The sequence below is a fragment of the Lichenostomus cassidix genome, chromosome Z (assembly GCF_008360975.1).
Source record: "Lichenostomus cassidix isolate B80296 chromosome Z, HeHo_3.0, whole genome shotgun sequence".
NCBI lineage: Eukaryota > Metazoa > Chordata > Aves > Passeriformes > Meliphagidae > Lichenostomus > Lichenostomus cassidix.
Window position 1 is genome coordinate 33,438,922 of NC_139511.1, and position 26,107 is coordinate 33,465,028.

The 26,107-nt window shown below is 41.9% G+C and overlaps 1 long non-coding RNA gene across 1 annotated transcript; it reads left to right on the plus strand.

Moving 5' to 3' along the window:
• The first annotated feature begins 4,650 nt into the window (after window positions 1–4,650).
• LOC146424675 (uncharacterized) lies at window positions 4,651–25,047 on the plus strand. Its single transcript, XR_014846947.1, has 2 exons — window positions 4,651–19,773; window positions 24,672–25,047. It is a non-coding gene; the product is annotated as an uncharacterized LOC146424675 (long non-coding RNA).
• Window positions 25,048–26,107: the final 1,060 nt, after the last annotated feature.

Sequence of the window (26,107 nt, forward strand, 5' to 3'; positions counted from 1 at the left end):
GTATACAAACAAATTGCATTGAAGTACATGAAGATAATGGAATGGTCACTTTGTCCGAAAAAGTTAAATTTTCTCTAGGGCAGCTGGTGAAACTTGGAACAAAAGTAAAACTGCTGGGAAAGGATTTTCCCAGCAGTGTGGATTTCATAGGTTCAGGACCAATGGGCATCCATGGAGTAATCAAGCTCTGTGGTCACTGTGACCGTGGAGTAACAGCTGTGGGTCACTCTTTTGGCTGTTGTTGAAGGATGGTGGGGACAGGCAATGGGCCTTGTTTCTGTTCTAGAGGAAGGCCACTTACACAATTGGTGAGAGCATTATCTGTGTTTTGAGAAAGTGCTTAGCTGTGCTCCATTGCTTTAACACGTTTCCACTGAGTGGTCACTGACCTATTTGTAACCTGTATTTCGCAGAAGTTTTATTTTGAGTGTGGTAAGTGGAGAGTTGCAGGGACATCTGGGCTTGATCTTCCCCCTCCCACAAAGGAGGCATCTTCAGTCAAGCTTTGGGCTGTCTAACGGTGTTGGATTATCCTTAGCTAATGTCATACTGTCCTGCTGTTAAGGGTAATAAATAAATCCCCTCCTGACTGTCAGATCTTTCAGCAGCCTTGATAGGAATAACTGACAGGTGACAGTGATAAGGCTGTGGTCCTTGGCAGCACTTTAGGGTACTTCCATGAGATACTGGGGTAATTCCTAGAAAAGCAGGATTTTATAGAGGGATTATAGGTATTTGTTCACCTAAATGGGTCAGAGTGCTCCTGCTTCCCCTATGTCTTTCTCAAAACATGGTATGAATATTGAGTTGCAGATGGCTGTCACTCATAAGCATAAATTAGAAGGACTGCAGGGTACAGCCAGTGAAACTCTCTATCTCCTTTGCAGCTGTTTCTGAGTAACTACCCTGGTTATCAGATGGTTCAGTGAGGTTGGTTTCTTCTGCTTGTTTTCAAAGAGCTGTAAGCAAGCTGTAGTGAACAGTAATGTGTAGGGACCAAGAATTTGCACTTTACACAGTGAGTAGATTTTAGGTACCCATCAAAGCAGAAACATGAAGATTCTGCAAAGTAATTGGTAGGCAAAAACATCTCAGCTCAAATTTAATGATCAATTTAGTATCATAAAGTGATCTTCAGGGATTTTTTAAAAAAATGAACTATTTCTTTACATCATTAATGATTAAGTCAAAAAGTGAGAAATGACTGCAAAAATCGGCCTTAGTTAGAGAGTTCATAGGATAAACTTACTAAGCGGAATTTTTTGCATATTTTTAGGTTAACCTAGAGAATCTGTGGTATGGGAAGTAAAAATGATGTTGAATGAGTGCCACCAAGTGTCTTCCTGCAGTATATGAAAGCCCAGGTCTTAAGTGGGAGCAAAAACAACATTGCACCACAAAGTACTGTAATTTTAAGAGGGACATCTCAGAGACAGTGAATTCTGTTAGAGTGAGAGGAGTTATTATTCCATTAAATTACTATTCCATTGAAGTGCAAGAGTAACCTCTGGAAAGCTGATAACGCTGGTGAAATGTCTGTGGTAGGGGCAGAAAAACAGGCATAGTGCTGGGTATGTATCCAGTTTGTCTCTCTGCTGCATTTTGCTTATCTTCAGAGTGAGTGCTCACTGTTGACACTGTGCTACCTGCGTCTGTGCTGTGCTGTGTCAGAAGATGGTGTGACACACCTCATCTCTCCTTAGTGGGGCTGGCATGTGTCACGGGACCTCCTAACAGGTAGCATGAGTTACAGAGCTGGCTGTTAACAGCTCCATCTTGGCCCTCCTTCGGCTGCCATCAATCCCAGTGCTACCCATATCGATAGCTGCCCCGGGGGAAGAACATCAGAGATCCAACAGAAAAAACAAACTACGTATTGTACAATGTCCTCCAAGACGGTTTCATCCTGGCTTCCCTGTAGATTAAAAGTTTCTGATTGATCTTTAGATTTTCAGTTCATTCACAAGTGTGACTAAAGAAGGAGGGTTTATATCAGTCTTACAGCTTTCTGAATTTCAGTTGATTCAAGCAATAGATACCCACGTGTGTTGAAATTCCAGTTGCATTTCTCTATGCTGGAGGTTGGGGCAAAAGAGTGATGCCAAAAAGCCATTTTACATTGCACACAGCAATAACTGCTCCTTGTCATGCTGGAGTTCATTGCCTGAATTTCCACACTGCAGCCAGAAACCATGTCCAAAGCAGCTACACATAGAGTTGTGGTGGGTGGCAAACTGATTATCTCTCCTCAGGAATATGAAGTGCCTTTTGTTCTGGTGAAACAGCATAAGGAGAGTAGACTAGGACACTGGTCTACCCAAAGGGTCTGTTTATGGCGAGGTTTTGGTAATGTGCTTGTATTTCTGTATTTGGACACAAACAGTTTAGGTAATGAAATTTGCTGAAGCCCGAGTACAGAAATTTAATGATTTTGCTAGAATATGTTTATATATAGATGAACTGATCAGTCTGTGGTACATGGCACCCATTAGACTTGGAGGAATGCCAGGAGCAAAGACAGCACCATACATTTTGGGGACTGGGCAGTGAGTGAGCCGGCGCAGAGTCTCTGTTTAATCAGCAGCCCATTCTATGTCTCAGGGCCTTTCCACAGAAGTTAATGGGTGAACAGAATTCTGCTGGCACAAATTTTCCATTGTAGCACTCTGTCTTGCTCTGTTTTATTATTTCACTATAAATTAACTTAAAAGAGTCAGGTTTACCATTGTCTGAGCGTGCTGTGAAAAACGTCACCTTTGAAACAGTGTATGACTCTTTGTGTGAAGAAGGGTGGAACGGCAAAGTACAGAGACAGGCATCAATGTATTGACCTTGAACTATTTGAAAGCACTTTCACCATTTGTATGTGTGATATATATTTTGTGGTACTTATTGTGTCCAAAGGGGCAACGCTCAAGTGATTTGGTCTCACTACACGTATAATTTGTGCTATTGATTTGGTATTTACCAGTATGCAGAGTAATTACACGCCACACCACTGCATGGTGTGCTGTTTAACTAGACTGCCCTCTGTGTATGAGAAGGCAAAGCAAGGTGCTAGACATATAAGAACAAGGTGAGAAGTACCTTTGCATGCTTGGTTAAATGTCTAAGCTTTGGTTTAGTCAAAATTAACTTTCCATACAGAACACTAAGTAATTAGCTGTCCTTTTCCTCTTGTGCCCTTGCCAAGCACAATAGACAAAGTTATCAGTATTCTTGCCAGTAATTGACCTATTATCTCAGTTTAAAAGTATTTCATTGTTTCAAGGACAGTTTTTAATATACAGGAGAATGTTCCTGTCAGGCTGTGATATCTGGGCATGATCTCACCATTCATTCAAGAGGAAAAATAAAAGCTTCTTCTCTGAAATGGCCAATCTTACTACAGCTTTAAAAGCACTCTTTGGGGAGCTGAATGAAAGCAAATGGCAAACTGAAAAGTGTTGCTAAGGAACAAATCCAGATGCTTCCAGATTTTATGGAAAAAAAGAAAAAACAAACAAACAGAAAAAAGGTACACAAGGACACACCCACTAAATTGGACTAATGATTTCCAAAAGGAAATTATCAGATAGATAGATATTCTTCCATTATCCAAAAATTCCTTACTAAATAATGGAATAATAATAAAATAAGAGCTTTGAGAGCCAGTCTAATTAATAAACATGAATGAGGAGGCTCTCCAGAGGACAAGATTTGCACAGGACCCGAACTTATAGTAAACATTCTATTTTAATAACGTCTGTGGAAAATCACTTAAACAAGTTGCACAGTTGATTGGACATGTTGCACTGGCGAGAATAAGGTGGAAAACCCACAGTAATGGTCTCCTTTGACGCAAGGAAAGTTCATGTTGTCATGACGACTATTGTGTGATACGTGCAGACATGCCCTGCAAGGCAGTCCCATACTCCCAGTCACTTACCTGTAGCAAAAGATGTTCTCAGCTTCCACTTTTCAGCTATTCAGTAGTTGTAAGAGAATGACCTCAGAGCTGTAGCTGTTCCCAGACAAGTTCCTCCTTAATGCACACAGCTTCGGGTGTTTGGTTTTCTGTGTTACCTATCAGCATTTCTTCATGTTTCTACTGAGCTTAGCTGGCTGATGAGGTTCGGTTTTCCTTTGATTCTTAGTCTTCTAACCATGTGGGTTTCCTCATTGCACTTATGAAGAACCATGTTGATGTATCTTAATATCTGGCAACAAAAGGTCAGAAATTATACAAACCAGTTCAGGAATAGCTGATGACCAAATGAGTCCTATTTTTTTTTCAATGTGAAATCTTCTAGTTATAGCAACTTTCTACAAGAAACGTTTACTGTGAACAAGTAAATGACCAAAGTGCAGATAACTGGGCAGAATTTACTGGAGTGGAAAGCTATGGAATACCTCTCAAAGTGAAATGGCCAGTATGTTTTTGGCCTTGGAAAAAACTATGGTTACCTTAGGTTTTATTTAATTACATAACACAGGAATATATTGATTTTGTGACTCTATTGTCCCATGTTTTTCTTAATGCAATTATACGTTTATATGTCTTTGTCTAATATTTTTTTTTTCCCTAAGACAAATAGTGTATGTTTTTTATTACAAAGAATTATGTTAAAATGTTAAATTGATTTTAAATAATTACATGACACAGAATTTTCCTCCTTCAACAATGAAAATATTTCCATTTCTAGCTAACGGCAACAATAAAAAATGTTTATTTTGTTGAGGACAGCTTTACTAACACCATGCTAATTGATGCTTAATCCAACTTCTTTTGAAGTATTTCTGCTAAAGGCATTTGGAATGGACTCTCTAATACTGGTTCATAGGGAGGAAGATAGTTATTTTGACTTTTTCCCTAAGGTTTATTGGACCTCCCTTTAGCTGTAGGGTGAAAAAAGTTGGCGTTCTTCAAAGAGCAGTTTCCTTTTATTAAAATCTGCAGTCAGAGAAACACAGCTTTCATTGTGCTTTTTCCTATCTGAGTCATGTTCTCAATGGGTGATTGATCAACACTTCGTCAAGCCTGGACATGGTAAACTACAAAAGCAACATGATGAATGGGATTTAAAATGTGTTTCAAAATAGAGTTCCTTCTTTATGATCGAAATGAAGGAAAATATTCCACCAGCACCTCAGATCCAAAAAAAAACCTGCCAAGCTAAACATTACAAAGTTAATTTAAGATTATATTCTGACTGGCGTGTACACATTGAAAAGTCAAACAGAACAAGGCAGATCAACAAGTGGACTAAGCAATGTTACCTTTGGATCTCATCATTACTCAAGCATCTTGAAAAATCAAAGAAAAGTGACAGTATTTGACCACATTCCTGGACTAAACTGTCTCTCCTCCTATCATATACCTCTAGTCCAGATCTCTGTGGATAGTGTCCAGAAGGTAGATGGAAGTTCTACTTCGTTGAATGTGAGGTTTTTGATTACTGTGATTTCCTCCCATATTCAGTCTTCTTCTTTAATTATATTTTCCATTATTTTTTTAAAGAAATGGCACCTGGAGGTATCAAAATATTCTTCTCCCTTTATATGCCTTTTTCTTTCCCCAGCTACTAACCTCAGGTCTCACACTACTTTACAAGGTGGCATCTGCATTTACCTTCAGTCCTGTGTGTGTTCTTGTAGTTTTGGACTACAGGCTTTCTGGGATAATTCCTTTCCCAAAAAGCTGGACAGCATGATCTTGACTAGGTGCTTAAACATAGTAGCACAGTAAATAATGAAAATGAACAGCTTTCTTTTATCTATAGCAGCAAAGCTGGATTTTAGTGTGACTGTTAGTTAAAACAGGGATGACAACATTTTACAAAGTTACTATCAGGCAGCTGCCAGTGGCCTGATAGTAGCACCTTGTGATCAAAGAGTGGCAGTTTCAAAAGTACGCCCATGGTAAAATCTCAATGGCTTTTTAAAAAATACTTCTTCTGGTTGATGAATGTTGGTGTCCTAGGACTGAAACACGTGCTTCTTGTCATCCAACATGTACAACTTGGATGTGCTCGTTGTTAGACGATGTGATTAACTGTGTGATTAGTTATGTGATTATGTGTAGCTCCTCAGCCTGACAGGGCAGCCCAGTGTCCTGCTGGAATGGTGGAGAGCCCCAGGAACCCAGCGAGAGACCCTGCTCCATCTCCCCTGGGCTGCTCCAGGAGCCGGCTGCTGGAGGCATCCGTGCCGTGTATGTACACGGATTTATTTCTCACAAAGGGCCATCGTTCCGTCCAGCCAGCAGGGGAGCAGGGCGAGGTTGCCAACAAAACGAGTGTTTGTGTTGGCGTGAGAGCTGAGCATGCCCGTGTGTGTGGCTGCCCTGCCCTGCCCTCACAGTGGCTGCGCTGGGGCACACGGGGTGGTGTCACCCTGACCTCTGTCAGGCCACCAGCTCCGTCAACCCCAAAGTTTCATAAATCCTTTGCACGTCAATAGGCTGCTGTTGACAGGGAAAGTGACACAATGCAGCAATTCCAAGGTGTTTCAAATGTCTTCAAAATAGCATGTCTGAAAGCTTAAAAAGCAAATAATGCCTATTTATACATTTTGTTAGGAATTTTAGTTTGCATGCATGAAGTGACTGGAAGTATACTCCTGTATTTTGATTAATGATATCTTCTTTTTAATAAGAGGGTGTTTGAGTGAATGGTGATTGTTTTCTTCAGTGTCTTCTCACAGGAGACTTGTCAGAGTTTGAATAGGCTAACCTAACTTTCCTGTATCCCAAGAAGATACCCGCAAGAAAATCCTTTGATAAAGTTTAAATGCACATTATTTCGTTTGGTGGATACTGTTGCCCCCTGGAGGCCATTTCTCAGTTATCACAATATTAGATTGAAACTTAAATTAAAACTTAGAAATGTTTGCTGTTATAAACAAAATATTCCCTTTAGTAATTAAAAATATTGTGACTTTAATTAAAAGGGTTTATGAGCTTATCAGAGAAATAACTGATTTGCTACTATGCTAATTATTTTTCTACATTTGCTGTTTAGATTTGCAAATTGCTAGAGAGTAAAATTTAATTGGTTTTTAAGGGAGATGAATATTTAATTTGAATACAGTACTTGGGAAAAATAAGGATTTCTTGAATATGTGTGTGTGTTTTTTAAACAGTATAGATAATCAGCCCAGAGAGTGTGAATGTCTCCACATGCACTGTACAGAGGTTTGTGTGCAATGCTACTATAGCTCACAGAAGTGTAAGAAGAAGGGCAGTGCAAGGTTGTGAGTAAAGGCCACCCTGGGCCTCGCTCAGGCTTTGTGGGTGCTGAATTGCACCAGGTTGGGAACAGTGCTGGAGTGGACAGCAGCTCATGGAGCTCAGAACTTTGTGCAGCCATTGACAGCAAGGGTTCAGCTAATGGCCAAGTCAGCAGTGCCCCTCAAACCTCACATCCCTCTCCTCCTCCACTGCATGGCCTCCTGGCAAGGGAGCCCTGCTGGGCTTCATTCTGGAGGAACACAGGGTGGCCTTCTGAAGTGGAAATGAGATCTCTGCATTTGTGTTAAAAATGTGTCCCCTTTTCCCTTCATTTCTGGGTCTGCTAGAGTCTTCAGGCCTTTTACAGCAGTTGGTGCTTGGCTATCTGCAGCTGACATTCAGCCTAGACAGCAAGGAATGTCAGTCACTGGCCATTGGAGTAAAATTTGAACTACTGGCCCAATTACATAGTTAAAAATTAATTGGGCTGCTCATGCAGGAAGATCTATTTTTACGTGACTACCAGTCTATTTCTAAATATTTATTTCTTACTGGCATTTCTAAACATTGTCACTAATGGTATGAATTGTTAATTTATACATGTTAAATTGTTTAGCTTTTGTAATTATTCTCTTGCCTATGCATGTAATAGACATTTTTCTTCACAGGTGATGTACAAATCAGCTGGTTCTCTGATTCCTGCTGCCTTCCCAGTGATGGAGGCACTCCACCAGTGGGGTGCTGGAGTTAGTTTTGCTCTTCTGCGCCAGGCTTCCTGCCCTGGTGAGCACCAGCATTTCAGGACATAGCCATGCTGGCAAAGAAATGACCCCGTACTAGTGCAGACAGCCTCAGGTGTGTGAAGGGAACAGAATAAGGACAGTGCTGGGTACTGCTTCCCCCATGTGTTGTCTAACCCCAGTGAGGCTGATGTATCTGGTGGTTAATGAGCCATACACCAGGACAGACTCCCAGTTTTAGAGCCCTTCTTGGTATCTGGCTGTTGCTTTTACATCCTCACATCCGTCCCATGCTGCAGGAAGTCTGGCAGCTTTCTGAACAGACTTATGGAGAGCATTTGTTTCTCCTTGCAAACTCTTTTGTCTGAAGCCTGTAAGTGTCCTTCCTTTTCCTGCTCTTTCTTTGCTTTCTCTCCTCACCATAGGTTCAGTTCTTCATTTTATGTGAAATATAATCTGGTCTGTTGCACTGAGCTTCATTAGCACTTCATGTGAGCTGAGTTAGTGCCTTTAAAACTGCTGAAAATCAAAGGAAAGTGCCTGTCAAGGAGTGCAGCTACTGGGCTTGAACTGGTTATTTTCTGCCAGTAATGTCAGTATCACTTGCAGTAGGTTCAGGTATTATAATATAGCAGGGTAACATCAGTTCAAATTATTACCCTTTTTTTCTGGGTGCACTTTTGAATAAACATTTCATGTCATATGAGATTCCAGGAATTTGTCGTTGAAGCTCTCTTGATATGCTTCCTAACTAATGAAAAGAATTAAATTTTCTTCTGGTGGGAATGTTCAGTCCATGACATAGCTCAGTAGTGTTGAAAAACTGAAAATATTTAAATTTTGAGGATGCTCTGATGATTTCAGTCTTATCACATGAGATTGCATGCATATGCTTCCACCTTGTTTTTCATGTCTCTTGCATATATTAAACACTTATATGTAAACCAACATTAACAATGTCATACTGTTCCTTCCAAAATTCTAGCTTTAGAAATTAAGACATACACAGACAGAAAAGCATTGAGGATGCTCATTGCAGTGAATGGAAACATCTTTATTCTCCTGCCTCTCTGCAGGTTCCCTCTGTTTCTTACTGCTGTCTCCCAGCCTGCTTCTACGTACCTAATCCTCCAGCCAGAATCCTTCTTATGTTACTTTCAGTAGATATATAAACATAAACACATATATAAATATATAAATATATAAATATATACATACATGCAATTTTTTTTATTCTCCCCAGTTTCTGAATGACTGTAGACGTCAAGTAAATGAGGTTACCCTGCAGTTGTCTCCTGCACTCCTGCAGCAAAGGTGCTGGCACAGCCTGGGCAGGTGGGGATCCAGGCTGAGGCCACAGCCCAAGGGACCTGAGCAGCCAGTTCCAGACAGAGGCAGAAAGGAGTATCAGAGGAGCAGGAGGATGTAACATGGAAGGAAGGAAAGGACTGCAGAGATTTGCACCCTGTAAACAAGGCATTTCAGAGGCAGGTGGGATGTGCAGTTCATCCTCTGGAAAACATCTGGAACAAACCTGCCAAAATTGTCAGAACAGGTCTGATTGATGGACCTGAGATTGGGGTGAAAATGGGCTTTTAAGGTGTGTGTGATTAAGTTTCACCAGGTTGAAAATGGATAAAATATCCATTTGCTATCCTTTTGTAAGGGAAAAATATAAATCTATGCATTATTCACAGGCAGGAGGCTTAAAATTATGAGTGAATGTCTTGGTTTCACCTGGGATACAGTTAATTTTCTTCTTAGTAGCTGTGGTTTGAATTCATTATGATAATAATGTTGATAACATACCTATGTTTTGGTAGTTGCTAAGTAGTGCTAACCCTAAGTCAAGGACAGCTGGCCTGAACTGGTAGAATGTCACGCCCAGAGAATAAAGTGGGGAGAGATTTTTGGGAGCTGCTGATCTCTGGAGGGAGACAGGCTGGGCTTCTGTCAGCAGGTGGTGAGCAAACAAGTTGTACATCACTTGTCTTTCTTGGGTTTTGTTTCTCTCTCTGTTTTTGTTGCCTCCCTTTTAATTACAATTAGCACTATATTTATGCTGTTATTGTATTTTATTTCAATTATTAAACTGTTCTTATGTAAACCCACCTCCACATCCCCTGCTGTGTTTAGGCTGCAGTAAGTGAGTGGCAGTGCAGTACTTATTGCCTGTTGGGGCTAAACCATGGCAGGGAAAAATCATTAGCTTTTCTTTCAAAATGCAATTTTTAACCTTGGTATACTTGAGACTTTGGTTGTGACTGCTCTTGAGAAATAAAGACTGCATATGAAATGAGGCCTCTTGGGAGAAGAAAAGGGCCCAGGCCTAGGACTAAAGCTGAAGGATGATGACCAAGGTCAAGGCAGATCAACAGCACCATCTGCAAGATAAGCCTGCTCAGCTTGTACTCCAGTGAATGTGAGCAGAGAGCCTTTACCATAATGTTCAACACACAGACGGTTCTTCCCAAGGAAAAACCTTTGAGAAACCTGAATAGCCATTATGGGGAGGCTGAAGCATAGAGGAAAAATGAGATATCTCCCCAGAAGGCAAACACAGTCTTAGAGATAAAGAATCCTGGCATGCTGACTTCTGCTCTGTGTTCATTCTGTTGGTTAAAAAGCTGGGGAGGGGGGAAGGTGTATCTCAAGGCTGTATTGCTTCAGAGAAGAGGAAGTTAAAATATCCACCTCTGTTTGAAACATACCTCTTTTTCCTGTTAATACCTCCAGTTTTAGAAACAGGGCTTTAACGGTCACCACAAGGAAGGTTTAGGGCTAACCGTGATAGCACTGACAGCTAATCCCATCTTCTCTTTCTGCTCTGACCACAAAATGCAACCCCTAAGAGGTTTATAGGCAATGATGAGGTGAGAGCTGCCCTGCCTGCATGCTGGGTGGTATTTACAGCTACAGAAATATGAATAAAGCATGCTCCAGAGGGGCGTTAATTACCATCAGTTATGAATACTGCGGCAGGAAGGAGAACTAAAACCAGCATGCAGCTTCTTGTGTTGGTGATGGAGAGCAAGTATAGCCACAAACAGAAGATTTGTGATAGAAAAAGGTATTTGTAATTAACAGCAAGGAAGAATTCTAAACTAGAGCAATTTTACGGTGACAACAGTGCAGCCCTGGGGCCATTAACACTGCTAGCATGGTTGGAGCTTGGCTTTCTCTGCCTTGGCAAATGGGTGGATAAATAGAAGATGACATTGCTGCATGTGTGTGCCTGAAACAGCTGGCCAGTTGGCAGGACTTCCAGCACTTTTCTCCCTACTAGAAGAGAAGTGCAAAAAAAAATCAAAATCACTTACTGACACAAAGAGGTGTCGGGCATTGTGAGGAACCAATAGCCCCATCCTGAAAAGCCCTAAAAGTCACTTGCTCAGTCTTCTTCTTTCTGGGCCTAACTTACTCAGCCCAGTAAACCCCAAACCTGTGCAGAGCTATTCTGGTCTAAGACAGTGTGACTGACTAGGGGGAAAAAAGCCACACAGGACCTTTGGAAGGTCCCTTCACATAAATTGCTTCCAATTAATTATTTACAATTTACATTAGCAGCCACACTCTATGCGATATCATTAAATTTTACAAGTCTGTGAATAAACAGCTTCATCTTACACCATATTTTTTCATCTTTGCATGTAGGACACTGGTTCTTTCAAGGCTGTACCCTAGGCAAATAACATTATTTTTTTATTCAGTCACAGTGAAAGCTGCCATTACTTCCTTGAAAATTTATACCTCTCTTTAGTGAGAAGTATTAACAGTATTCCTTAAAAGTTAGTTTACTTTGGCCTTACAGGTAAGGTGTGTGTGTGGAGAGGGGGGCAACGTGTTCTTAGAATAATTCAGCAAATGAGTTTATTTCAGAATTATGGTTACAGCATACAGTGCTAATGACTCATGGCATAGAAATCTTCTGGTGAATACCTGTCTTGGAGAAAACTCCCTTGCCTTCCTCATCATGTTAATGTGGGAACTTAGGCAGCTGTTACATCAAAGGCTTAAGGAGCTTCCCCTGCTCAGAAACCGGTGATGCTTTAAGCCTGGGCAAACTTAGCCTAGTGGTGTTATGGTGTTGAAGTCGACTTTGCTTGCATGCAAGCTGTCACAACACAAGGGGAGTTGGTACTGGGTTGTGACTGGACTTAGAGGGCTTTCTATACATAGGGACTAAAGCACACAGGGTCTTTTGCAATGGACTTGAAAGAAGTCTATTCCTCAGACACAGCTGGCTGAATGTGCAGATCAGTGAGGACAAAAGTAAATCAGTTTTTTCTCGTAATGCTAAGTGTGGAAATGTTGACTGGAATCCATACATCTGTGTGCTGATGACTGGATAAATTTGGCATAGCAGATGTACCTGGAGCAATTGTGTAGCAGCCACACTTGGGCATCTGTCAGCCTCTTAACCTCTCCCAGCTTTCAACCTAAGAGACAGGGCCTGGCAGTTCCTTCACTTCTTGAAATACCTTCACAGAAGGGATATGCCTGTACTTCCCATTCCAGGCCCTCCTTCCTGAAGAGACCTGATGTCTCCAAAACAAAGGACAGATCAAAAAGAGCAATGCTTCACTTGGGTAAGAGGGTGATGGACAGGGAGAGATGGACAGGTGCCCTAGGACACTGCTAACTGGCTTTTCCCAAACTGTCTTGCACATTTGCAATTTGCTCCTGACTTAAGGAACAGCATCCAAGTGTGATTTGTTAATTGACAAATGACAAGAAATTAGGTGGCTGCTCTTCTGATTTCTCTTCCTTATAACCAAGACTTCCCGTTCTCCCTGCTGCTCAGCAGAAGTAAACAATATTCCCTGGGACAAAATGTAGCTTTTCTCTAGAGCTTCATAACACTTAGCTCATAGCATTAACACTTAGTTAATGCCATTAGTCAGAGATCTCCAATTTAAGTGTCATAAAATATTAATTGTAATAAGGCACTCAATGTCTCTCCCCAGGTGTACCTGCTCAAGATTCTGCTGAAGTCCTGTTGGGCAGGAATTATGGGGACAGAAGAAGAAAAATGTTTTGTTTGTGCTGTGGAAGAGGTTAATTAGCAAACCTCTCACATTATTGGTGAACCTAATTAATTTGATTACTTTAGAAGAGAGTCCTGATTACACCTGGAAAAGAAAAGCCCAATAGCAAATTATGGGCAATTTGATACAAGACCACTCAAGGTTATGGTTACATGGCAATTGTGTGTTTTTCTGCCTTTTGAGTAAGAACTGTGGCTAAGACCTGGGCAGAAGGAGCAGCACAGAGTATCCATGGGTCCAAAATTGCCTTGTTCTGGTTTCCTGGGAGGAAGTCTTGATGATTTCAGCGAGTAAAAGAGAATGTTGCTATGGAAGGAGACTCACTGGTTGTTCCCTATTTTTACTAAGCAAATTAGTTTTGGAAACCACTTTTCCAATGATACTGTTTATCAAACTTTAGCTGCATGACCTATGTTTAAACTCTATTACACAGTATTAATAAACTTCATTCCTTATTCTGTCTATGGGTAAATAAATAACTAGATTTTTTTCAGAGATGTTGTGCATGTAGACTTACATGAACTCAGAGTTTATATGACTTTTAAGCCACCCTTCTACACCTGTTCTTTGAGAAGATGTGTTTCAAAAGCCGTTTTCCTTCCAGCTGCCGAGCTGATGATACGTGCGATTTCATCAGTAAGGCAGATAGATGCAAGCTGATGTCTTGGTTGAATCAGTTATTGGAGCTGGGGGTTACAGAAAATCCTTAGGGATGTGTGAACAGGCACACTGGTGAAACCGCCAAGGAAAAGAAAAATATAAAGTAAGTCTATGTCTTTGATATTGCTCAGAGCTTTGGTAGTTGTCCCAAAGGTTAGTCTGGCTTGGAGCTACTGTCTGAATGTAAAGAAAAGCTCTCTTCAGCTAAACACCTGCATTTTATTTTTCAGCATCTCCTTCCTTATAACACATTTATTAAACCTTGCATATTAATGTAATAAATATGCTGTTACGTCTGGCTTGCTATTGCCTCTTGCTATGATTGCTGGGAGGCTGGCAGAGTTTCCCAGGGTTCAGCAACACTGGTAATTCCCGCTGAGGTTTTTGTACCATTTCTTCCCTTAGCTGCCAAGCTCAGTCTGGGTTCTGGCAGCACAGGGTGGGGGAGCAAGGCCTCCTGGGCATGTGTTACCCCATGCCACTGGGACATGCAGCAGGGCATGGGCACAAGGCCAGGGATGCACCACGGAATGGGGAGGTTGTCTGTGAACATCTGGCTGCCTTGAGTAATGAAACAGGGCTTATGTAGTGAAACGAAGGAAAAATAAATCCTCTGCTAGGACCTCTGTTAATACAACAGGGAAGTTTTTTGTATAAAGTATTTCCTTTTGGATGTGTTGGCAATTGTTGGCTTTTTGCCAAATTGATCTTGCATCTAGAACTTTCGCCATTGTAAGTGTGTTAGGCAGGGAATGAAAAAGAAATCCAAGCTGCGCTGACAGTACCTTTCAACACTGATGAGGAATCACACACAGAGACGGGAGGTGAGTAAGAGACTCAAGGCCACGTTCTGCTCCAGCTATGCAGAGACAATATGCTGAGGAACAATAAAGCAGAGCAGTTTGCTTAGGAAAGTCTCTCAGGGCTGTGGGATTTTGGATATGTGCCCCCATTCTTTTGGGAAAGTAATAGCATTAAGTCATGGACAAGAGAAAGGAAGACACATACTCTTCTGAAAAATGGCATATTTAGTGTCTGCTTTTCTCTCTCTCTGTCCAGGGAATATATTGTGCAATGGAGGTGATGGAGGTTTTGCATCTACAATATCAAAAGATGAGAAGTATTTTCTTACAAAACTCAAAATCAGGCTGGGTTGTTTAAGAGAGCAGACTTGACATTGCACATGGTCAAGGGTTGTACAAGTTGTATATGTACTTCCATGTTGTATATATCTCTCTCCTATAGATTGGGGATTTATAGCAGATTGTATCCTGCCCGGTGAAGTTTCATGCTGTTAGTAGCATTAGGTGGTATGAGACAATTTCTGTCTGGAACCTTTGGCAAGCAGAGTCTCCAGCTGCTCTGAGCCTCGCAGCATCAGCCTGAGTGTTTGTGACATGCAGAATTTTGATCTACAAAATTTGAATTGTTCAGATTTGCACGAGGACTGGCAGTCTTATCTTGCAGCCTTAACTTTATGCTATAGTTTAAATCTCATGAGTAGGATCTCAATAAAAGACAAATGTCAAGTCTTTGTGTAAGCATGATTCGTCTTTTCTGGATATGCAATGTAAGTATTAAAGTCTGAAGACATTTTGCCCACTTCAAACTATCAAACCCATTCCTGTGTCAAAACTTACATCACACTGAATACTTACTTGCTGTAACAGTCCTACAAAAACTGTAGCAATACCACTTTAAATACATTCTTTTCAGCACAGAACTAACATGACTGTAAGGCACAGTTTATTTTTTTCTAAATTTAGTTGCTAAAGATCTGGCTGTTCCGTACCTACTAGCAAGTACTGAAGTGTTTATAATCATGCCAAGCTGCACAGCCATAAGGTGGTCAGGAACACATCCAAATAAGAGCTGAGATGAGCCTGCATATTTAGTGGAGAGTATTTCTGTAAACAGAGAGGGAAATCAAGCATGCATATGTTTGGGAACAAATTTCTTAATTTATGGAACTCACTGCTGCCCAGAGGAAGCTGTGACAGCTCCTTGCCTGCAGCAGATCTACCCCTTGGCTGCTGCAAGTGTGTCTTTGTATGGATTATGTGGCACAAGCTGAATGTGGCCATCCACACTGACTAATGTCCTCCCATGGGAATGAGACACCACTGTCAAAACCATAACTTTTGCAAAGTTACTATGTCCTGCATGGTTGTATTTTTTTTTCTTTTTTTGCAATGCAATACAATGATGCTACAGCCTGCACTCAGACTATTTCTTATCACGTTCTTCTTAAAAGCTCTTAAATTACATCAGTGGTAAAACTCCTAGTACCTGAGAGGAACTATCTGACCAAACTAGAATACGTCTACAAACTTCAGCATATATCCTTACAGATAAGAATATGAAATCACCTTTCAAGGTGTTGATATTGAAGACCCCAGCATGCCTCTAGGTCTTACTGATTCAGACCTCTAACAGGAGTACCATTAAATAGGTTCAGGAAAGATTTCAGATTGCATCTTCTCATCTATATAGGGATTTACTGTTACTAATGGGTTTTCTGAAGCAAATAATTTTGCCAGCAGTGTGGAAATTAATTTGGCCCTAAAATAAAAAGGGAAAAATCCATAGTTGTAAACCAGAACTACTTACAATGAACTTGTAAAGGAAAACTGTTTGCTATCCCATGTTCAAAATACAGCATAATTTCTCTAAACTGATTCCTACTTGTTTTCTTGCCCCTGTTGGGTATGACATAAAGGAACAGAATCAAAATAAGGGATGAAATACTTAGGCAAGGCAATAAAGCAGAGATAGTGAAGTGCTGGGACAGATTGACCGGAGAGGCTGAGGAATCCCCACTGCTGGTATTTGATGTTTGTCTTATCTCATCTAAAATAAAACAAGCATTTGTAAAGAATGACAGAGATAGTGATTTTGTCCTAAGAAAAAGAGTGGATGGCTTCTTGAAATCTCTTCCAGATCCTTGCCATCCTCCCCTCTACTTTCCCTGTGATTTATAATTCCTTGGGGTTTCTGCCTGCCATCTCCTATTTTCTTAACTGTGTATTATGGAGGACTCACATATAATTGTTGAATATTTGAGTGTAACAAGCTGTTTTTCATTTTCTTTGATTTTCCAACTACATTTTGGTTGTTACATATCCAAAATAGCATATGACCTTGTTAAATTGCACTTCAGTAAACCGTAGTTTGGAACGAAGGATGCAGATTTGGATTTGAAGTTCAACATAGAACAGACCAATCTCCTGCTACTGTTCTGCCAAGGAAAGATGTGGTATGTTTGAGGTGAAGGCCTTCAGAGACTACTCAGAGACCAGTGAACCATCTCCTCAGCCACAAAGTATATGGGCTGAATCATAGAGAGGGTATTAACCATGGATCATCTGGGTGGTCTTCATCCTTCAGCCTGGCTGATTCACAAACTATGCAAATCCTCACTCAGCAGATGAGCAAGTGAAAAAATGGAAGAGTACTTCTTTTCATGGTAGGTAAACAACATATTTCACTTTGCCCTTCAATCATGTCTCTTGAAGCCAAGTGGTTGAGTCATGAAGCCAAAGAAACCACTCTTTCCCCCGTGATGTTTAAAGCTAAGTCACATTCTCCAAAAATATAGTTTTACACAGAGACATTAGGATACCCTTTCTTGAGAAATTTTACAAAATGTCTATTGGAGACTGAAATGTTATATTTCATGACTTAAACATCTTCATGAAGGACTTTTGCCTAGTATAGCAAAACTGTACAAAAGCTGCAGAGAAAAACCAGGAAAACCTGAATAGGCTTTCTGACTGAGGCCCTGAACCACACTGCTCACTGCCTGCTGATGCAGATAAGTGAACTCAGGAGAAGAATACATTTACAGAGCACAAGCTTAGCACCCTTGGGGTGGAGACCACAGCCCCAGGATCTCAGCTGCCAGGAGGCACAGAGCCTCACACCAAAGGGTGGGGGAGAGGTTTTGGGAGTGTGGGGAGAAAGCCTCTGGTCAGAGGCAGTGAATGCCCCCCCTGTGCTGAGCAGGGGAGCCCAGGGGCAGAGTTCCTTCACCCTGGGGAAAGCTGATCCACAGCAAGGACAGCTGAGGGGTGTCATGGCCCATCAAAAGCCCCCCAGGGGCTCCCCAGGCCCTGCAGCAGAGATGATGCAACAGATCCAGTGTTGCAAGGGACATTGTCAAACCTAGCCCTCTGCAGGGGAGGCACCTGGGCACTCCCACCTGGCCCAAATGCATATTAATCCATGGCTTTTATATTCCTTGGCATGGTGGCAGTGGCAGGGGAGCCTCACCACCCAGCAGACCAGATAGAGGAGAGCAAGGAGACATCGTTGGGACCCCTGGAAGGGTGATATGTTTCCATCTAACCTCTGTCACTCTCTCCCTGTCCTCCCCCCCCCAACTCTTTTTGTACTTCTGTCTTTCTTGCTTTTTCTTTCTCTTTGCCTATTTTACTATTAAATAAAATATATCAATATTTTGGCACCAACATCTAAACTTGTTTGGTTTCAATCATGTTTTTTTGGTATTTTGAACCTTTCTGGATTTGATCTGTTTTATTCACAGAGGCTTAGCTTTCTTTGCTCTTCCATATTTAAACCAGATTGTAATAATGTCCAGAGTAGAATTTGAATATTTTCTCTCTTTAATGCATATATCCATACAGATATGGGAATATGTCTATGGCTAAGCAAGCCTACAGGCCAGGGCTGGGTGCTGCAGCTCTTACACAGATAATCCCCTGACTTCATTTTGAATATGTGCCACAGATAAAGCAAAAACCTTAAGAGGACTTACAAATCTGGGCTGCACACTATCTTCTTGAAACCTCAGACAGCATTACCTCTAAATACAAAACATCTGTGAGTTTTATCTCACTGCAGGCACAAGTGACAAGTGGTTTTTCTGCAAGAAGCAGAGCAAATAGATTGTGACAAGGTTTTCCTTCTCTCATCAAAAGTATAGTGGGTCAATCTGATAAACCATCCACTGCTTTCCTGCCCACCCTTTGTGCTTGGAGTACCCATTGATGCTGACAGATACTGGATTAAGGCAATAGATACCTGGGTTTAGACAGTGGCCCTAAGTATTGTATTTCACATCACAAAATTCACCTTAAGAATCAGCTATGAAAATAATGCGATGATTAAAGTGAAAAAAAAAGAAAAAAAACCCAAACTTTGAGGCTATTATTGCATATTTGTATTGTGTTGCCCTGAAGGAACCAGAGTCTGAAACTGGCACTTGAATGATTGTATTTGAGACAGTGAGTGTGAATGTGTGTGGGGGGGCATGTTTTTCTGCTCATACAGATCAGCACTCCCCTATAATAAGAGACTGCAGGTCATGAGGTCCTGACATAAGCATGCTTTCAGTTTGTCTCCTCACTCAAAAATAGGATTTGGGGGAGCAGAGAGACATGGGGGGGATATTGCAGTTTTTGGTTTTTGCACAAGGTGTACCTGACATAGTAACACAGAACATGATTGTTATCAGTTTAAAGCAAGCTGATTTGTTGTGTTTTTTCTGCCCTTAACCAAACCTGAGAAGCAATCCAGAGCTGTGGATTCAGCAACCAGCAGTATGAGGCTGAACTGTGTACAATCGGTGTTGGGTTTCCAGCAGATGTCTCAGATACCAAGCCATTAGGTCCCACCACAAAAATAGTTGTGTAAAATGTTTGTTCATTGGCTCTGGACTGACAGCAATGGGACTGTTGCCCTTCACTGAGCGGGTTGAAATATCCCACTTGGGCTGTGGTTTATGTCCAGCAAGCCTTCTTCCTCCATGGGATGGCAAGGTTCCTCTGTGCGGGAATGAGAAAGGGAAGATACGTGGGAGTTTTCCCTTCACTTTTACAGTTGTGTTTTTAAAAACTGACATGCATTTTTCTAACACGCTGCTGGCCCCTAGGTTTGCTGCCAGGAGGAGTAGGAGAAGAAAAATAGCAAGGCCTAAGGCTTCTGACTACTGTTAGGGTGTTGCCTGGCTTCAGGAGAAGACAGCCCTACAGGCAAACCCACAGCTGATGACAACTGCAGAGACCAATGATAGCAGCACTGGGAAGCTGATTTACACTCTCTGAGCATCTGGCCCTGCAGAAGAGGAGTGTTTTGCATGGCAGAATATGAGAACGTAAGGAGCCTGCACACTCAAGAGCATTTCTAATGTCAAGGCTGCTGTTGGTAATTCTTCTATTTCAGTATCTTCTGCTTCCCTCCTGTGGCCTTTCCTAGCCTTGATGGGGCAGAGCTGTCCTTTGCAGGATTCTAAGGGGATAGCTATTACTGACCACCACCCACACATATTTTTCAACAAATCTCCCTATAAAAATCATGCCACAAATTTTCCCAATTCTATTCAACTCAGTGAAATCATGAAAGATTGCTGCTTTTGAAAACAAAATGTTCTTAGGCAGAGGAGGCCATATGTTTTGTTCAGGGACCTTCAGACCTGGCTGAAATCTGGCTCTGGTGTCTTTGTCATTCTTGGCTTTCTGGGATGTGTACTGTCAAACTGAGCTGTGAAAATGGGCCAGGCACCACACCCAGAGAAGCAATAACCTGGCACCCTCATCAGCGAAGTGGTGGCGTCACAACCCCCCTTGTGTCTCTATGTGTGACAAAACCTATGTTGCCTGATGTGCAGGCAGACTAAACTTCCCCGTTAGAAGTTCAGTATATTGCAGCCATGCGTGCACATGGGTTTTACAACCTTCACAGCCCACAAGAGGCAGTAGTTTAGGGTGTGCTAGCAGTTTTTTTGTTTATTTCTTTTTGAAGAATCTTTAAACACAGTAGATTTTTCCATTTTCTAGGAGAAGCACTATAAGACAAGAGTGAGAGTATGAGCAATTGCAGAAAAAAAAATAGAGTAGTAAAATCATTTAGGTCAGAAAAGACCTTTAAGATTATTGAGTAAAACCAAACCTAATACTGCCAAGTCCTCGACTAGAGCTCTACTGTATAAAAGACACATGTTCCTAAGCACTGTGTCTTTTAAATACCTCTAGGGAGGTGACTCAACCACTTCCATGGGCAGCTTGTTCCACTGCTTGACAACCTGTCTGCTGAAAACATTTTTACTAATACAGAATCTAAACTTTCCCTGGTGCAAATTGAGGCCCTTTCCTCTTACCCTGTCTTGTTACCTGGCAGAAGAGACCAGCTCCCACCTCACTAGAGCCTCGTTTCAGGCTGTTGTAGAGAGTGATAAAGTCACACCTGAGCCTCCTTTTCTCCAGGCTTAACAACCCCAGCTCCCTCAGCTGGTCCTCCTAGGATTTGTGTTCCAGACCCTTCACTGTCTCCACTGCCCTTCTTTGCTCCAGCACCTCAATGTCTTTCTTGTAATAAGGGATCCAGAATTAAATACAGCACTTGAGGTGCAGCCTCACCAGTGCTGAGTACAGGGGGACAATCACTGCCTTGGCCCTGCTAGCCACACTATTGCTGATACAAACCAGGATGCCACGGACCTTCTTGGTCACCTGGGCAGAGCTGGCTCATGTTCAACCACTGTTGACCAAAATCTCCAGGCTGTTTTCCACTGGGCCGCTTTCCAGACACTTTGGCTGAAATCTGTGGCATTGCCTGGGGTTGTTGTGACTCAAGAGCAGAAGCTGGCATTTGGCCTTGTTGAACCTCATACCACTGGCCTTGGCTCATTGATCCAGCCTGTCCTGATCCTTTTGCAGATGCTTTCTATCCTCCAGTGGATCAACACTCCCATCTAACTTGGTGTCATCTGAGGGTGATCCCCTTACACAAATCAGGACTGTCCTGATACTGAGCCCTAGGAAGCAGCACTAGTGACCACCCACCTGTCCCTGGGCCTGGCCATCCACACAATACTCAGCTCACCAAAGAGAGCATGTGTCCATGTCATGGGAAGCCAGTTCCTCCAGGATAATGCCTGGGAAATGGTGTAAAACGCTTGGCTAAGGTCCATGTGGAAAACACCCACAGGCTTCCCCTCATCCACTATGTAGGTCACCCTGTCACAGAAGGACATCAGGTTGGTCAACCAGGATGTGACTTCCCTAAACCCCTGCTGGCTGGGTCTCGTCACCTGGCTGTCCTGTACTTATTGCATGATGGCACACAAAATTATCTGTTTCATGACCTTCCCTGGCACTGAGATCAGGCTTACAAATGTGTTGCTCCCTGGATTCCCCTTCCCACATTTCTTATAGATGGGCATCACATTTTCTAATCTCCTGTTACTTGGGCCCTCCTTGGTTAACCAGGACTGATGGTAAGTGACTGAAAGTGGCTCAGTGAAAGCTTAACCATCTCTCTCAGTATCCTTTGTTGGATTTCATCTGGTCCCCCAGACTTGTGTGTGAAAGTAGCTGGTTGCTGACCATTGCTCTTTGGATTAGGGAGCTTCATTCTGCCTCGCATCCCTTTCTTCCAGCTCAGAGGAATGGGTACTTGGAGCACAACTGGTCTTACTATTAAAGACTGAGGCAAAGCAGGCATTAAGCATCTCAGTCTTTTCCTCATCCTTAATCTCTCTGTTCTTGCCCCACATCCACTAAAGGATGGAGATTCTCCTTAGCCCTCCTTGTGTTGCTGATGTGTTTATAAAAACATTTTTCATTGTCTTTTACAGCAGCAGCCCTGCTAAATTCTAGTTGACCTTTGGCCCTTGTCATTTTCTTCCTGCAATATCTCACTAGTCTGGAAAGCAAGGAAACTAAACTGACAGTACAAAATCAACCATATAGGTTCAGAAGAAATATTAGTTCACTCACATGTCCAGCCTCTGACATATGCTTAGACCAGAAAAAAAATCACACTCCTAGAGCGTTCTCTAATACAAAACTTCCTCGCTACCAGTCAGGGTCAGAGACTTGCTGTGCTGGAGGCTGTTGCTTCTCTCTCTCTCTCTTCAGTAGCCCTTTCAAGGACCTTCCATCCCTGGCTCTCCCTGATGGCTTTCTAAAAACTGAAACATTTTATGATTCAGTTAAAAAACATCTCGTGGTATGAGTTTCTCTGTTTCACGAAATGAGGACAGAGCGACAGGCTGTCACTCTTTAGCCTGCTGAAAGAGCACAGAAACACAGAGAGCACAGGGAGCCCCACTGGATGTCAGCACCAAGTACTGATGTAAAAATCAGAGATGTATGGTGGAGTGGGATTTGTCTTGTGCCATGGAGCAGCAACATCTACTACTAACTAAATGTTACTGCTAGCTTTCTTCCAGGTTATAAGGGAAGAGGCCTGGTGCCAGGCCCTTGTCCTTGATGTGCTCCTGACTGCTAGGATATCAGTAATATGGATCAGTTTTATTCCAGCAGTACCTAAAGGCCTTGGATCTGAACTGTGTCTTTGAAATGCAGCAAGAAATCAGTCTCACTAACCAGAGCAGGCCATTGGACTATTTAGTGAAAAAGAGAAGTCAGATTTCAGTGTGTGCTGTAGATAGCCCCCTACCATCCTTTTGCTATTTCTATATTTGCTGAGTGCCTTATATGGTGCTAGACTGTGCAGGTTTCAGGAACAACTGTTAGACCACAACCAGAGAATTGAGGCGTACCAGTCGCTTTCTCAGCAAATTACGATGCTCTTTGAAGCATTCACTGTGCTGGGATGAAGTGTGGGACTTAGTCTGATTTATCTGCCAAATTAATTTCTGCTCCTGATATGCCCAGAAGGTGTTAGTTCATCCTAACAGAGGCTCTTTTCTTGTCAACATTAGACTCTCAGAAAGGCAATAGAAGTGTGTGTCTGCATGCTGGCCAACACGGAGCTTCCCTGTGCAGGAGTTTAAAGGGGAGGGTGCCCAGGTCACTGTCTTTGCTCTTTGCCTTCTCCAAGATGTTTCAAGTCTGAACCATTGTCTGACAGCGAAGACAAGACAACCTCTTCCTCTGCTAGCTACAGTGTGTTTTGAAGTACATTGTCAATTTCCCAACTAGTGATAAAAACATAATGCCTATACTTTTTTTTTTTTTGGTCAATAAACCAGAATATGCCTGAATGACCACACACAACTGATAGCTTACAAATACTTTTCCATAAGGATGGAAGCAACTTAGGAGCTTATGTTGCAATAGATATCTAAAGGAGAGTTTCTCACAAGCACCTGAAATGTTATTGACACTCTTGCTTTTTGTATGCAAGTGTATTAGTCCTAAAAAATGCTTTGAATTAGTATTTCATATAAACCAACTGCAAAAGCTGTGACATGCTGTAGAAAAAAAGAGGCAGTAATAACTGTGTTTGTACAGTAAGTGTACTCAAAGTATTTGTACCTTTTCAGATTGACTTTTAGATCAGAGTTGAAGAACTGCCAAGAGACTTCTGCAGGCAGAAAGGAACAGGGTGGAAATGGCTCAAGTTGTTGAAACAATCTAAAACAAGATCATTTATTCCTAGATAATTGCATCAAGTCAAGTTTGACGTACATGCAATTGTGCCTGTGGAGGGAGATAATATAACGTAGCTAATATAAAATAGGAACACAGACGTCATAAGCAAAATTAATTCCTAATATAGCTTCAGTGGCATTGGTAGATATTACACTGGCAATGGATATGACTCATCATATAGAAATTATATATATGACCACAACCTTTTCAATATATATGAAAAAGACCTTTTTAATATGTTAGGAATCACTTTTAATCTGTTATTATTAAAGGCCGTGTTTCCTAATGAGTTAGCTTGTAAAAGCATTTATCTAAGAAATTTTTAGTCTTGGGAGAGGTGCAGCAAAGTGACATACCTGCTTATTACTACACCATTTTGAACTGATACCATAGACCATAGTAAACTCTGAATTAATTTGAGAGAAGGTGATTACTCTGCCAATATCCCTACAACAAACAACAGCTTCAAAATATAACTGTAGTGTCCCTAAAATTAAGTTCTGTGCTCTGACCAGAATATATTGTCTAGGCTTAACAGTGATTCTTGAAATAAAGTGTGACAATTCCGGGGAGTAAATACTCAGAAACTTCTATGAAATAAAGTGACCATTGTGTAAAACTACTCAATCTAAACCAACAATTGTCTTTGCAGAGGTCAAGATTATGAGGTGCATCTAGACCATCAGAAGATTTCACACTGGTATTACTGTCAGAGGAAAGTGACATTCAGAAAGAATGAAACATTCAGAAGGAATGAAACATGGTAAGATCAATAATCAAGAGAGGAGGTTGTGCCAGACCCCTCATGTGGGAATAGTGCTTGAGGGGCAAATATTCTTCATCTCTCCAGCTAAGTTCAGTTCCAACCAGCACATTGATCCAAAAGGTGCCCAAGAAGAAAAGAGAGTGGTGGCTGAAACTTACTGAGACAAGTGGGTCATCCTTCTGTTTATGTTTATGTACCCTTTTAAATCCACTTCCTCCCACAGAGAGCTTGAGGAGCATATTGAAGTGAAACTAGGATAAAATTTGTATAATATAAGAAGCTGTACAAGGCTCTGAAGGGTAGTGATGACATAGGTCATACTTACCATTTGTCTGTACCAAGCACTGATCATGATCTTGATTATGATCTTAGTGCCTCCACAAGCTGTCAGACCTACAGAATGACTACGAGGCAGACTAGTAGCAGCACTGAGAAAATATGAAAAATGTGTAAGTACTCAGAATCTGAAGGGACAACAGTGTTTTTTCACTTCTGCTTCAGCCCCCTCTAAACACATAAAGAGGGCAGAGTGCATGTTTCTACTAAAGAAATAATAATGAATGAGAAGTGTGAAAGAAATGCAGTCTAGTACTGCTTTGGGCAGCATTACCTTTCTTCCACACCAAGCCTTCCTCCTGCTCAGCCTTGCTATGGCCAAAGTGGCTACAGCAGCTGCAGTGTCACATGTTGGACAGCCAAGGAAGGCAGAGGGGGTGGTTAGCAGCCACAGGGACAACTTGCCCCAGCGGGCAATTTTCCCCATGGTTCCTGGCACAGGCGCTGTGGGCTTTGGCACCTGTCCTCCACCATCCATCCTGTCACTGCTGGGGACACCTTGGCTCATCCCTCACCTTGCTCTGCCAGGACCAGACACTTCTGCCTGCAATGACCACAAAATATCACCCGGCCTAGACAAATTCCCAGGAGAAGGACATTTTCCTCTCTACTGCCCTATGGCACATATTTCCTGTACAGGTCAGAGAGGAAATCATCAACACTACCTGTGCTGAAAAGAGAGACAGGTGATTTCCATAGATAGAGATGGAATCTGGATTTTTCTAAACATTTATTTTTACTAGAGGCCTATTCTCGGTAAGGTCAGTGGTTCAGCAAAGGGGGAAGAGTGGATAATTTCTTCATTTATTTCTGTGGGCTCACTGAATGGTCTGTGGCTCACCAGAGACCCCAGCATAGTACAGAAATGTAGTTTTCCATGTGTTTGTTTTCAAGTAAAGGACAAGGCCTTTGAGTTTGCTTGGGATGCACTGAGGCATGAAGAGTGCCACTTCAGTTCAGAGCTGGTAAATTTGTCCTAATTTATT